This window comes from Nelusetta ayraudi, unplaced genomic scaffold, assembly GCF_046127955.1.
Source record: "Nelusetta ayraudi isolate G7.1 ecotype Tasmania unplaced genomic scaffold, CSIRO-AGI_Nayr_v1 ptg000066l, whole genome shotgun sequence".
In the NCBI taxonomy this organism is placed as follows: Eukaryota; Metazoa; Chordata; class Actinopteri; order Tetraodontiformes; family Monacanthidae; genus Nelusetta; species Nelusetta ayraudi.
The window spans coordinates 459,647-472,796 of NW_027466116.1; the positions used below are offsets into that span (position 1 = coordinate 459,647).

The 13,150-nt window shown below is 42.7% G+C and overlaps 1 long non-coding RNA gene across 1 annotated transcript; it reads left to right on the plus strand.

The window, feature by feature from the left end:
• Positions 1 to 7,423: 7,423 nt before the first annotated feature.
• LOC142898460 (uncharacterized) lies at positions 7,424 to 12,914 on the plus strand. Its single transcript, XR_012928596.1, has 9 exons — positions 7,424 to 7,519; positions 8,064 to 8,094; positions 8,233 to 9,192; positions 9,318 to 9,371; positions 10,816 to 10,863; positions 11,258 to 11,284; positions 11,359 to 11,619; positions 12,044 to 12,084; positions 12,357 to 12,914. It is a non-coding gene; the product is annotated as an uncharacterized LOC142898460 (long non-coding RNA).
• The last annotated feature ends 236 nt before the right edge of the window (positions 12,915 to 13,150 follow it).

Consider the following 13,150-nt stretch of genomic DNA (forward strand, 5'->3'; position numbering starts at 1 on the left):
CGACAGTTGTCCGGTGTTTTCTTCACTTTCCAGAGTTACGCTCGCTTTCACAGAGATTCTTTGCTGCTGTTTGACTTTAATTTCTCTCAAGTTTGCAAAGACCCAAGATGTCGACACCTGCTTTCATACTTCTCCCAGGTTAATGACAAATTTAATTGAAGGAGGAAAAGAAAACTTCCCACAGAAAATGACTAATGTGACGGTGCCGTCGCACCCCACACAGTGTCAAAGCAACCCAGGCGAGTTTTAATAACTTCCTGCCCCCCCCAAAAAAAATAATTAGTTTCTACCTGATGCCTTCCAAATCCCAATTTCGGTGAGATGGCTTGAAGGGGATTTTCTGCCGTTTTTTTAATGGAATCTGCAGACAATATTGACATTGTTGACATTTAGCGGCGACACAAAAGACGGTGATTAAATGTCAAGGGCATTAATATCAACGTCCTGTTGTTCAAAAGAAAGAAAGAACTGATGTTCATGTGTCTGGCTGTAAATATTACATGTACATGTTATTACAGCTAAAGGACCTTTAGGCACTTGTTGACATTATTTCAGCTGAAGTTGGATTTATGAAGGGAGGGCAAGAGGATGTGGGCGACACGGTGGCGCAGTGGTTAGCAGCGCTGCCGCCTCACAGCGAGAAGGTCGTGGGTTCGATTCCGGGGGACTGGGCCTGAGACCTTTCTGTGTGGAGTTTGCATGTTCTCCCTGTGTCTGCGTGGGTTCTCTCCGGGTTCTCCGGCTTCCTCCCACAGTCCAACAACATGCATGTGAGGTCAATTGAACATTCTAAATTGTCCGTAGGTGTGCATGTGAGTGTTTGTCTGTTTCTATGTGGATGAACTGGCGACTTGTCCAGGGTGTCACCCTGCCTTCGCCCTAAGACAGCTGGGAGAGGCTCCAGCAGACCCCCGTGACCCTGAATAGGAATAAGCAGGTATAGAAGATGTGTACCTGAGTACCAGGAAGGTGGAGACCGCTGAGCATCCCGAAGCACCTGAAGCTAAGCTAACGCAGCACCTAGCGCTAGCGAACCTCTTTAGCGACGGCGAGGATCACCGGCACTTTTTTTTTTTTTTTTTTTCTCTCGAGGGCACGAGATGAATTTGCCTCCTGGTTCAGTCACGACTTCATGGCCAACCAATGGTGAAGGACTTAGTTGCCAACTCAGACATGTTTGACAGAAACTCACAGAATTGTTGTTGTTGTTGTTGTTGTTGTTGTTTTATTGGAGCTTTGCAAGATTTTATTTATTTATTCTTTGAGAGGGTTACAACAGTTCTTAAGCACCAGAAACTGATGGTGAAGGCCAAACATCCTCTGTCTCTGAAAGACCTCGCTGAGCTGCTGCTTGACTCACTATAAGACCCGTCATTAATGTTTCATGTAAGGAAAGAGAGCCATCACTACCCCGTCAGTCTGGGGTAAACTTTACTGAACAGCAGTTTCATGGCTAACTGGTTACAAGTTTGTCTTCGGAGAACATTTAAAGTCCCTTTTTTTCCCATCTGCAGCTGCACACGGCGCCGAGGTCAAAGGCGGGACAACGCTGTGTCTGAGTTTGCAAAGACCCAAAACAGAAGGAAACTTCATAAAGTCCCATCAGAATCATCCTAATAAGTATGACAGTGATAATAATGAATGTATCTTCAGCTAACCCCCCCACCCCCCAACCCCCCCACCCCCTTGTCTTGTGTCACTGAGGGTCCAGGTGTCGTGGTGCTGTTGTGTAGTTACAAGATCGTAAAAACTGAACTGACAACACTTTAGCAAGTGCGACTCGGAGGCCAAGCCCACTCTCCCTGAACAGCAGCTGGTTGCAGGATTCTGTGCTGCCTTGGCCAAGTGCATCGCCATATTAATTAAAGGAGGATGAATCGATGCTCCGCTAATATAACACGACACTCTGTCTGGCAACACTCGCATGCCGCCAGATGTGTTTCAGCATCCGAGGTTGCTCAGATATATCCAGTGACATTTCATTTCAGCTGCTACCTGCGCGCATGCACACACATGAACGTGCACGCCCGCACACGCACACGCACGGACTGAACTGTCCCCACCGTAGTTGAAATGTCAACTCTTTCTCCCGCCACCACATCACATGATATTTAAGCTACAATCATCTCTGACTCTCCCTCATCAGCTGACATTTTAGCCACTTTTCATCTCATATTCTGTCGCACTGCCGTCTCCACTCCCCTCCCAGCAGCTCGCGCCTCGGCCACAGTAGCAACCGGTTTGGCGCTCGGACCGATTCCTTTATCCGCTTCCCGCCGGCTTTCAAATCAAATGTCACTTCGACACTCAGAGTTTGGCTGCCTGGATTTTTTTAGAATCCCTCGCCGCAGCTGCATCCTAAAAAGTAAAAGTTTTCTTGGGATTTTCTATTTCTTGGTACTCAAGCACAGCAGGGCAAAACGGTGGTGAAGTTTCAATGAAAGGTCAAGCAAGGGAGAAAAAAAAAATCTCAAAATGAAAATGCAACAACACAGGTGCACCCGGGAAGAAGCCGTAGGTAAACAAAAGCAGCAGAAGTATGGAGAGGATTTGAGGGGGGGCGGGGGGGGGGATTACTGCCCACTGACCACATTGCAATTATTCCTGTAGGTCTCAGACCAGGAAAATGGGCTTTTATTTCAACAAAAAAAAACAAAAAACAAGATTTGAACAATTTGCCTAGAAGTCTGTTTGACATTTGCTTTGTGACTGTAACAGTAAATTCAAGCTATTTTGGATTCTCATTTTTGAGAACTTTCCGGAGCAATCAAAATAGGCGTTATTGCGCACGAAGGAAGAGAAGGTCACAAGGAAAAGCGGATGGTAAACAAAACCAAGCTTTTTCTGTCCTCCTCCACTGCAGTTGACAGGTTCCGTCTGCTCACACCCTTCCTCTCTGAGCTCCCAGACTGCCACCTTGAGATCATATCAAAGTGCTTCTAAAGATGTATTCTGGGACGACAACGTCACCCGGCGACGTTGTATGATAAAGAGAGAAAACAAAAACCAACAGAGTCACGGAAACGTCACTATAACTGCCAGAAAATGTAATTTTAAGACGGCGACACATAAGAAGTTATTCCTCGAGCTGGACTTCAATCAATCATCAAGCAATCAAATGTAATTATTATAATCCAAGTCCAGAAAGACAATTTGCCTCAAAGAGCTTCACATGCACACAGCAGTGTCTTTTTTTTTTTTTCATTCTGCAGTACAGAAACTGTTAATTTATTTAACTAGTACCTACTTTTTTTTGTTTTGAGTTACCCGCCTCTCTTGTTCAGATTACAGTTACGTTACATTCTTGGAGTAGAAATAGTGAGCCTCTGTGGAAGGACTTCCGCTCCTTCACTCTTTTCTTCAGAGAAGCACACGGCTGCGCGCAGGAAAGAAAAAAGGAAGTGAGCAGAATGAGTGCAAATGCATTTAATGAGGAGAGATGGGAAATGGAGTTTCATTTAAAAGTGAAGGATGTGAGAGCCGAGCTTTTGCTTTCAATTTGGTGCAGCAAACATTCATGCTCCAGCCAATTAGATGAGCTTAAATTACCGGGGCAAATGATTTTACGATGAAATATGTCATTGGCGCATTACTTTTTGAAGGCCATTTCATTTATTTTTTCAGTTTGCAGCCTTCGAATGTCTTTGCAAAAGTCTACCGTCCAGGTTTACTCATGGAAAACTCAGGCCATCTGTCACAATTAAAACTTTTCCAACACTCGGATGAAACTCTGATGATGGAAATTTACAAAGCCGGAAGCCAAGGACGGCAGGCATGAATGGAATGGAATCTATACGACGCAAGAAAAAAAATCTCAAACAAAACAAACTTCAAGTGGGATTCTTTTCATTCATTCTCGATTCAGGGAGCCGCGAGTGGTGAACACCGTTGCTTAATGCTGCCGGCTGATCTTGAATCAGCAAAAACAGTCACATTAGATGCAGACAAACTGTTTGGAGGAGGAGGAGGAGGAGAGCGGATGACGCACCGTGTTTTCGGGGCCTGACAGGCGCTCGGTCATTGTTTGGTTTCTGCCCACAGGAGTGACTTTGAAAAGTTTAGATGCCACGGAGAGCAAAGTGACAGCAGCTTGATTGGCCAGGGAGAAAACAACTAGGAAATACACTTGTTGGACTGATATAGCTAGCTAGCTAGCTAGCTTCCTTTCAAATACGAATTGAATTAAATAAAAATTTGCGAGGTTACTTGCCTATATATGTACTTAGATACCCTCTACAGCCTGGAAAACACGGAGCAGTTTATAGTAACAAAAAAAAAGGATCTTGCATGCAAGTTAAATCCAAGCTTCTGACCGAGCAGATGTGAAAATTTGTGGGTCGACAACCATTTTTCATGTAAATTAGCGCCGAGATGAAGACATAAAAGCTACGTGACAAAACAGGAGTGAGGGAGTTCTTAGAACGGAGGAAGGAAAAACAACAATTTGTTGTGATAAAAAAAAAAATTCTGTCACGCAGCATTATGTTTAATTAGCTGCACTTGAATTTCCTCGATCATCCTGCAGCAATGAGTTGTTACCGCAAAGCAACTTTTGTGGCGGCGGCAGAGGGCTTGGACAGATAAAAGCTAATAGTGCGTGACAACACGTAATCAAATAAATCTGTCGGTTTTTGGGGGGTTTTTTTCACAGCTCCAGCTGTGGTAGAAATACATGTAGAGGGCGCTGTCACTCATCCCGGAGTCAATGGAAGCCTTCTGGTGGTGGAGAAACGCTGCAGATGGGATCAGCTTACAAAAGCCAAGAATAGTTTTGTTATCCTGTTTTTAAATAAGAATGTTGGTTATTCATTTTGCCTGGTCTTCATTTTGGCAACGTGTCCCGACTTCTGCCACGCGCTACTGTGGCGCGTACTTTCTGTAGCGCGTACTTTCTGTAGCGACTGACGGAGGTAGGATTTCTCCAGAACTCAAATTTAATGAATCGGGTAAACACTGGCTCCCCTATCTGGTGAGTTTGTCTCGGCCGATCCTATTTTCAGCATTGATTGCTGTTTGTGTTGCGGCCACCGTGGCCGCTGCGGCCCAAGCAGCCGCAGATCAGCAGATTATTCCTGCTTAATAAAGTGGCTAATGGGCCTTGTTGAGTTTGGAGATCAGACCTCGCTGATTCTCCGTCTGTTTTAATTGTGCACGTGACGGCAGACACACATCGCCAAGGTGGATCATTTGCCCCGCAGATGCGCTCCCACGACTTTCCTCCGCGGCCGGCGACGACCTGCTAAGCAGCACAGGTGTGCGTCTATTGTCTTGATCCGGCGCGTTGTGCGTTGCATATTCACGCGCTCACAATCTGCTGTTGGCAAAAGCCGCTTTCGTGATTTTGACGGCGTCTCAATTATTTGTTAGTTTGATGCCACCCAGGAAACACAAAAAGCTGTTTACACACTCGGCTCACTCGTGAGCAGCACTTAGCTTGACTGGAAATTGCAGTCTTCGGCGGCGCCGGCTGTGTTTAGTTGAGAATAGTGAGGCGGCGCCTCTGTCACACTCGGCGAGAAGGTGAATGAACTGCCTGAAATGTTGATTTCCACTTCAGTCGCGCTTCATGCATACACACCAACACGCTGGGAGCAATTACACCCGCTGCATAAACAGGCACGCAAACAGATGCTAATGTGGAAAAGTATCTCGACTCTGATGCAGGGGGGGGGGGGTGCAAAGACTGGCATTACATTGTGAAGGTGACACAATACTGTGTGGCTGGGTTGTGTGTTTATGATTAGATCTAAAAACTTGAAAGTTTTAAATACAATATGGATTCTAACTAGTCCAGAATTCAATTCCATTGTACAAGTCAATCAGTCTCACCGTGCCAAATCTAGATGTAGCTCATGAGGCGGCAATTGTTGGGGCATTTTGTACTGGGGAAAAAAAACAAAACCCCAGCATAGTTTACAATAGCTAAAATAAAGCTCTATCTTACAGAAACCTCCGGATGCACAACTGAGAACTTTTAACAAATGTTTAAACTGCCGTCTGGTCAACTGCAGCAGGGCAGCGCTGGCATCCTGTATGACCCCCCAAAAAAATCAATCACTCAATCAATCAATCAATCAATCAGACTTTATTTCTATAGCACCTTTCATACAAGCAGAATAACACAAAGTGCTTCACACAATAAAAGCAACAGACCCGTATCCCCCCACCCACAAAAATACACATGAACATACATGCACACACATCCGCACAAAAACACCCACACATATATATGTATATATATGTGTGTAAAAAAGGTGTCTAAAATATATAAAAGCAGTATAAAATGATATAAGTGAGATATTAAAAAAATAGTAAAAGAAAATTTCAATGAGAGATTAAATAGTAAATAAAAAAGATAATAAAATGGATGAGAATGAAATATGTTCATTTAAATATGAAAAGTAAAAAGTAAATTTAAGCGAGCTACCGAAAGCAGGATAAAATATAGATTAAAGACCAAAAATCATTTCAATTAAAAGCCAAATTAAAAAGATGTCATACTTAAAATATGACGCTCTTTGCCACCCTTAGGTCTTCAGGAAGGCTGTTATAGGGCCGACCCTTTTTTCCTGTCAGCCCGGCCTCCTGCCTTCACCTGCAGCAGCAGCAGCACCTGCTCCACCGGAAACTGAAACACAAAAACTCATGATTAGAAAACATAACTAAACCAATGTGTGACCCTCCGAAATGTGTGCACTCCAAATAGAAAACTTGCGTATTGTCAAAAAATAAAACGTGTGCCTAATAACTCAAACTGTGTGTGAACTCATTTGTGCTTAAAGCAACTGAAATAATTAACTAAATAGACTATAAATGAAGTAAGTGAACCATAAATAAACTTACTGGTTACTGTCCTTGCTGTGTGGCCACAGGCCAAAGATGTTAGATAAGTAGAGAGGGTAGATAAGTTTAGAATAGGTAAGTCAGTTAAGGTTTTATCTTCTTTCAGTTAGTTTCCAGGCATGCGCATGAGCGCAACTGGAATTTAGATAAATAGGTGGTTTTGCTTTGTGTGTCAATAGCTGTGTCACCCTCCTGATCAGTTCTGTTTTTGTTTCTTTGGTTTAGTGGTCCAGAGTGTGGCTCTGTCTATCTGTGTTATCAATCTGTGTCTCTGGTTTTATTTCAGGTTTCTTTTAAAGGTCCAGTGTGTTTATGATTTCAAAATCGATTTTTACATACAGCCAGTGAATACATAAATAAAAGTGTCGACCCGCAGTACTATCAAAGTAATTTGGTTTTCCTACACTCAGAATGGTTCTCTTACACGTTTTTTTTTTCCCTCCAGAAAAAGAAAAGTAACCGCTATGTGCAAGCATGCCGAAGAAGGTCTATAACAAACTGAAAGTGTCTGTTATGACACAACAATTAAAAAAAAAAAAAGAAAAAAATACAGGAAGTGACGTCTCCCTCCTTCCCAGACCGAAATTTCCTGCATAAGCAAGTGCGACTCATACTGTTGAATCATCGTGAAACATGGACCTCGAAATGAACGATATGAAGAGTCCACACCAAGAAAGTAAGTAACAGGCACCAACGTTTGACTGTTTGCCTACAGTAGTGCTTGCAAGGTTTGTAAACTTCTGCAGCAGGGTCCTTCAAATCGGCTCACTGAGGCCCGATGGCACAAACCGTTAGCATAGCATAGCATCTCTGACTGCTCGCTTCCTATTTATGTAAACGGTGTTTATGTTTATTGTGACTGTTTATGTAAAAGATTTTAATGTCTTATCTCCAACTTTAACTGCTTTAAGTGATATCAGTGTTGTTATTACAGGTTTGTATCAGTACACTTGTATTTTCCGTGCCATTTACAGTAACAGGAAGTCAGAGATGGGAAAGAGCTGCTAGCGGCACGTTGTGTTGATGTTATTATAAAGTACATCCTAGCCTCCCTCGCCATTATCTACAACTATAATGATAAATAAACTTGTTGTTTTTGCAGTTGAATCTTAACAGTGGTAGAAAACCAGTCTGAAATAATCTGGATGTTGATTTAATAACCACTTAGTTTATCAAATAAAACAGTATTTATTTTTCTTTCTTCTTCTTTTTTTTTGAAGCTGGCATCAGCCGACATGCCCAAGAGACCGGGTAGGTTCTCTACTATATGTGTTCATATTTGTGTCTCTCTCTTGGATTACTAGTGTCCTCCTGCTCAAGTACAAATATTCTTATGTATCTATTTATTTATTTCTTTTGACAAATGAAACTCTCTTTGTCACAATACAGCTGTGTTGGCGTACGCTCATTCAGTGATGAAAAACAACCTTCGTCACCCGTTGGGCGACAGAAGGTGTGGCAATCATCAAAGGATGACCCTGACACTGGTCTGAGTCAGGAGAAAGGTTGTCTGTCAGTTGAGGATGACCCTGCAGAGGATGACCTTGACACTGGTCTGAGTCAGGAGAAAGGTTGTCTGTCAGTTGAGGATGACCCTGCAGAGGATGACCTTGACACTGGTCTGAGTCAGGAGAAAGGTTGTCTGTCAGTTGAGGATGACCCTGCAGAGGATGACCCTGACACTGGTCTGAGTCAGGAGGAAGGTTGTCTGTCAGTTGAGGATGACCCTGCAGAGGATGACCTTGACACTAGAACCAGTCAGGAGGAAGTTCCTCTGTCACTTGAGGAGGTTTCATCTTCCTCCAGTGTGGTCCAAATAGAACCAACACACTGTCCAAAAGTGGATCCACCGTCCGAAAGCGAAGATCAGGAAGAGGTCCCTAACAGGGCAGCCGGCCAGCCTTTTATTAGACAGCCAAGTGTACAACCTCCAGCTGATGGTGACGGAAATGCAGGCCAGGCTCCTGTACAGCAATGGAAACGAGATGTGCTGAAGTACAAAAAACAGATAATAACAGGTAAGTTCTTAAAAAGGCTTTATTGTGATTATATAAACAGGCCATACTTTCCAAATGTATTCCAAATGTATTGTGTCTTCAAACACACACACACACACACACACACACACACACACACACACTAGTAGATGTTGCTACTAGTAGCACTAGTAGCAACATCTCTTTTCTGTTGCCAGATGAATTAAATACCTGGCAATCTGTAAAGCACCTTTCAATGACCCCTGAATAATGTCATTTTTATTAATTTTAAATAATACTATTTAATAATATTGTTGTTGTAATATTGTATATGTTGCAGTTGCTTCCATCACTGTTGTCCTGGGAATCCTTCGTAAGTGTCAAACGATAACAATTTAATATTATTTTCATTGTTTATTTTATTTATTTTTGTACCTCAGCTTTGTCATCTGTAAGTGCACTAATCCATTGTGCCATTTTCATCAAAAACATCCATAGTGTTGTTTTTGATTTTGTTTTTTTCAGTGAATGGATCTTCGGGGGCAACGGACTGTAAGTATAAACCTGACATGACGATTACTTACAACATGGATGGATTACTTGGATTTATTGACACGTGTCATTCATTTTGGCTGCACCAAAGTTCAATTGAGAGACGCAAATGTCAGATCGTCATCTACAGCTGACTGTCTAACTCAAGAGTTCTAAATGACTGAGTTGGACAAAAGGTAGAAGTGACACAGTGAAGAGCCTTTGGGGAATGAGTTGACTCACTTCAATAAGTTGAAGTGAGTCAACTTTTGTTGAGATGAGTTGGCTGTGGAAGCAAGATGGCGCCGGTGTTCATGGCTGTCCTGCTGCTGCTGTCACTGTATTTTGTGTTTTTGTTGCTTCTGTCCCTCGCCATTACACAAATCAAGTCTCTCTGCTGGTGAATGATCGCCAATCGCTCCTGGATCTTCAACCAAATATCAATGAGTTAGGTGCGTCCGCTCATGGTCGACAGAAAACGTTGCCCCCCCCCCGTTTCTGTCAGAAATCCCGACTCAGCTGTACCGGGCCACGGGACCACACCTCTGGTGGTCGGCTGGTGAAACTGAAGATCTGCCTGGCGCTATCTTCGTCCTTTTCCCGGACAGGACGTGGATTATTATTTCTAATTTAGGTTTTAAGATGGACAGTAATTTTAAACTAGACCGACAAGTCAGCACAGTGGTTAAGTCCAGCTTTTTCCACCTTAGGCAGTTAGTAAAGAGGAAGCCATTTCTTGCACGACAGCACTTTGAGACAATAATCCATGCCTTCATCACGTCTTGGCTGGATTACTGCAACGCACTTTATTATGGAATCAGCCAGTCTTCCATTGCACGTCTCCACTTGGTCCAGAATGCGGCAGCTCGTCTTTTGATTGTAACAAGACCCCTCACTGTCAATTTTTAAAACCCGCCTTAAAACCCACTTTCATTCCTTGGCTTTAGACCCAGCGTGAGACCATATTTGTTTTATTGCTTTTATTTATTTTTTTTTTTCTGTTTGTTTTGGGTTTTTATGCTCAGCGCTTTGTGTCGGCTATGGTTATTTTTAAAGTGCTTTATAAGTACAGTTGAGTTGAGTTGAGCCAAATGATCTGATTCACCGCTGCAACAAAGCAAAACAATATAGATCAAGATCAGGCGAGATTTTCCCTTTGATTAATGGTGTGAGGCCAGCAACATTTATCCTGTTGCTTCATCTTCTGCTCTGGGTTGTATCCTTCATGTGGGGTCGCGGCCAATCATCTGCCTCTGTCTAAGCCTCTAATACTCTGCAACCTGTCCTCTCACACCAACCAACTTCACCAACCGCTTTCACTACATCAATAAATCTCCTCTTTGCTCTTCCTGCCTCCTGCCTGCAAGTTCCAACCTCAGCATCCATCCAACTGGATGTTCTGCCTCCTACCTCCCTGGATGTTGATGCTATCCTTTTTTTTCTCTCTCTTTTTTTTTTTAATTAGCTCTGGACCAGCCTTCTCCTGGAAACCCTGACCCCCCAACAGTTAATGGTATGTAGCGACTACCAGTACTTCCTGAATACTAAATCTGATACTGTGTCAGAATATTTTAATGCTTCCACCCAGTTTGAAAGGATCAACCATAACTGTACATTGATTTTTGCCCCAATGAGAGGCCAGCGCGAACACGCCCACAAATTACAACAGGTTGCCAAACTAGGCTACAATATGCGCCTCAGATTGCAAGGAATAAAGAATGTTTGTTTGGCTGTGTGCCAAGAATGACCCAGCAACATATAACTTCATATAAATTCAATTTCTCTTTAATTTCTGTATTTTATTTGTTTTACATCAGCTTTGTGTTGTTCAAGTGTACTACAGTGCACCAGTCCATTGTTCCTTTAGCCATTTTGACCAAATACGTCCACTTTGTTGTTTTCTTTAGTGAGTCAATCTTCAGGAGCGAAGGACTGTAAGTATAAAACTGGGCAGATGATTACTTAGAATTGTGCACATGGATTTATTGACACGTGTCATTCATCACAGTGAAACATTACACCTGCATCGATCCGGAGCGATGTGGCAACATCATGACCATTTATGGCAAAAACGACACTGAACAGATACTGTACCAGAGAGCCAATAACGTCCCAATTCCCAAGTGCTTTGAAAGGTCTTCACCTCCTCCCGGGAAGTGCACTGTGTGCAATGCAAAGAATATCACCGTCATCACCTGCAATGCAATTGTGCCCAAGGAGGGGGAGGACAATCGTGGCTCGCTACGACTGAAGGAAATCCCAGCAGTCGGTATGTATCACACAGCTGCAAGCAACCTGCAAAGCTCAATTCAGAGACGTGAACACCTGATCCTCAAATTCAGCTGACTGTCTAAGTCAAAGGAGTTCCAAATGACTGAGTTTAAAAATAATAAACAGTGGTAGTTGCAAAGTGAATAGCCAAAAAATGAAAACAGTACAGATCAAGATCAGGCGAGATTTGCCCTTTGAGTTACTGTGTGAGGCCTCATACACTGCAACATTTAGCCTGTTGCTTCATCTTCTGCTCTGGGCTGTTCCCTTCAAGTGGTGCTGCGGCCAATCATCTGCCTCTGTCACTGCAACCTCTCCTCTCACACCTCCTGCCTGCCAGTTCCAACCTCAGTGTCCGACCACCCAGAGGTTCCGCCTCCCACCTTACTGGATGCTAATACTGTTTTCTTTTTCTTTTTTAGCGTTGAACTAGTCCTGCCATGACGTGCCCCCACAGTTGTAGGTATGTAGCCACTACGAGCACTTCCTGAATGCTACATCTGATGACGTATCAGAAGGTTTGGCAATCTGGCAACAATGTGCGCCTCAGATTGCAGGGAATAGAGACACGTTTGTTTGACTGTGTGCCAAGAATGATCCCAACAACAATTTTTATTATCTCTATTTTTACTTTTCTCTGTTTTCATTTTGTCGCATCTGGCAATACAATGCCTCCATCTTACTTTTACTTTGACTGACAGTTAATTTATTTTTCCTAATTATTTTTGGAAACAGGTGACCCTGACAAGATCCAACCCTAATGTGGACGAATCACCAGTTGATCATCCTCCACTAAGATTCCCTGTGCATTTCCTGTTTTATTTTGAAATCTTTTTATTCTGTTGTCAGGGTCCTTAGTTTTACTTCCTGTCTTTATTTCTTGATGTCTTTCACCTGTGTGAAAGACACAGATGAGTTATCTGTATAATACATAATAAAAATGTTGATCCACATAAATAAAAGTGTATACACACAGTACAATGAAAGTAATTTGTTTTTCCTACCCTTAGAACGGTTCTTATATGTATATAAGACTATAAATATGGCTAGATCAGGCTTCTAAAGAAGCAGAAGAAGAACATGGATGAGGTACCCATTTCTTTGCTCGCAGGCCACCTTAGTTCACTGGTAAGCTCGAGGGAGGGAAGGTACCGAGTCTCTAAGGAGACATAAGTGAAAGAGCGCTGCAATCAAAATGTAACTACATGATGGCTCTGTTTCCTCTTAAAAAACCTCCAATCACTGCAAACTTAACCTTTAAAATGAATGGCTAGTTAGCCGACTTTTTGTTGTTGTTGTTCTCACCAAATCTCACCATTAGGGTTGCAACATAAAATCTTAATTAAAAAAAGAAAAGAAAAGAAAAACAGTATAAAGCGGAAACAAACTGTTGAGCTGTATTATTTACACAATACAAACAAACCCGGGTCAAACTCTCATGGCAGCGGCCTCTGGTATATTTATAGCTTGCGGTTTTGTATCCAACCCGGCATTTATTCATTATTCATCGTTATATCTAAGCGACAGAG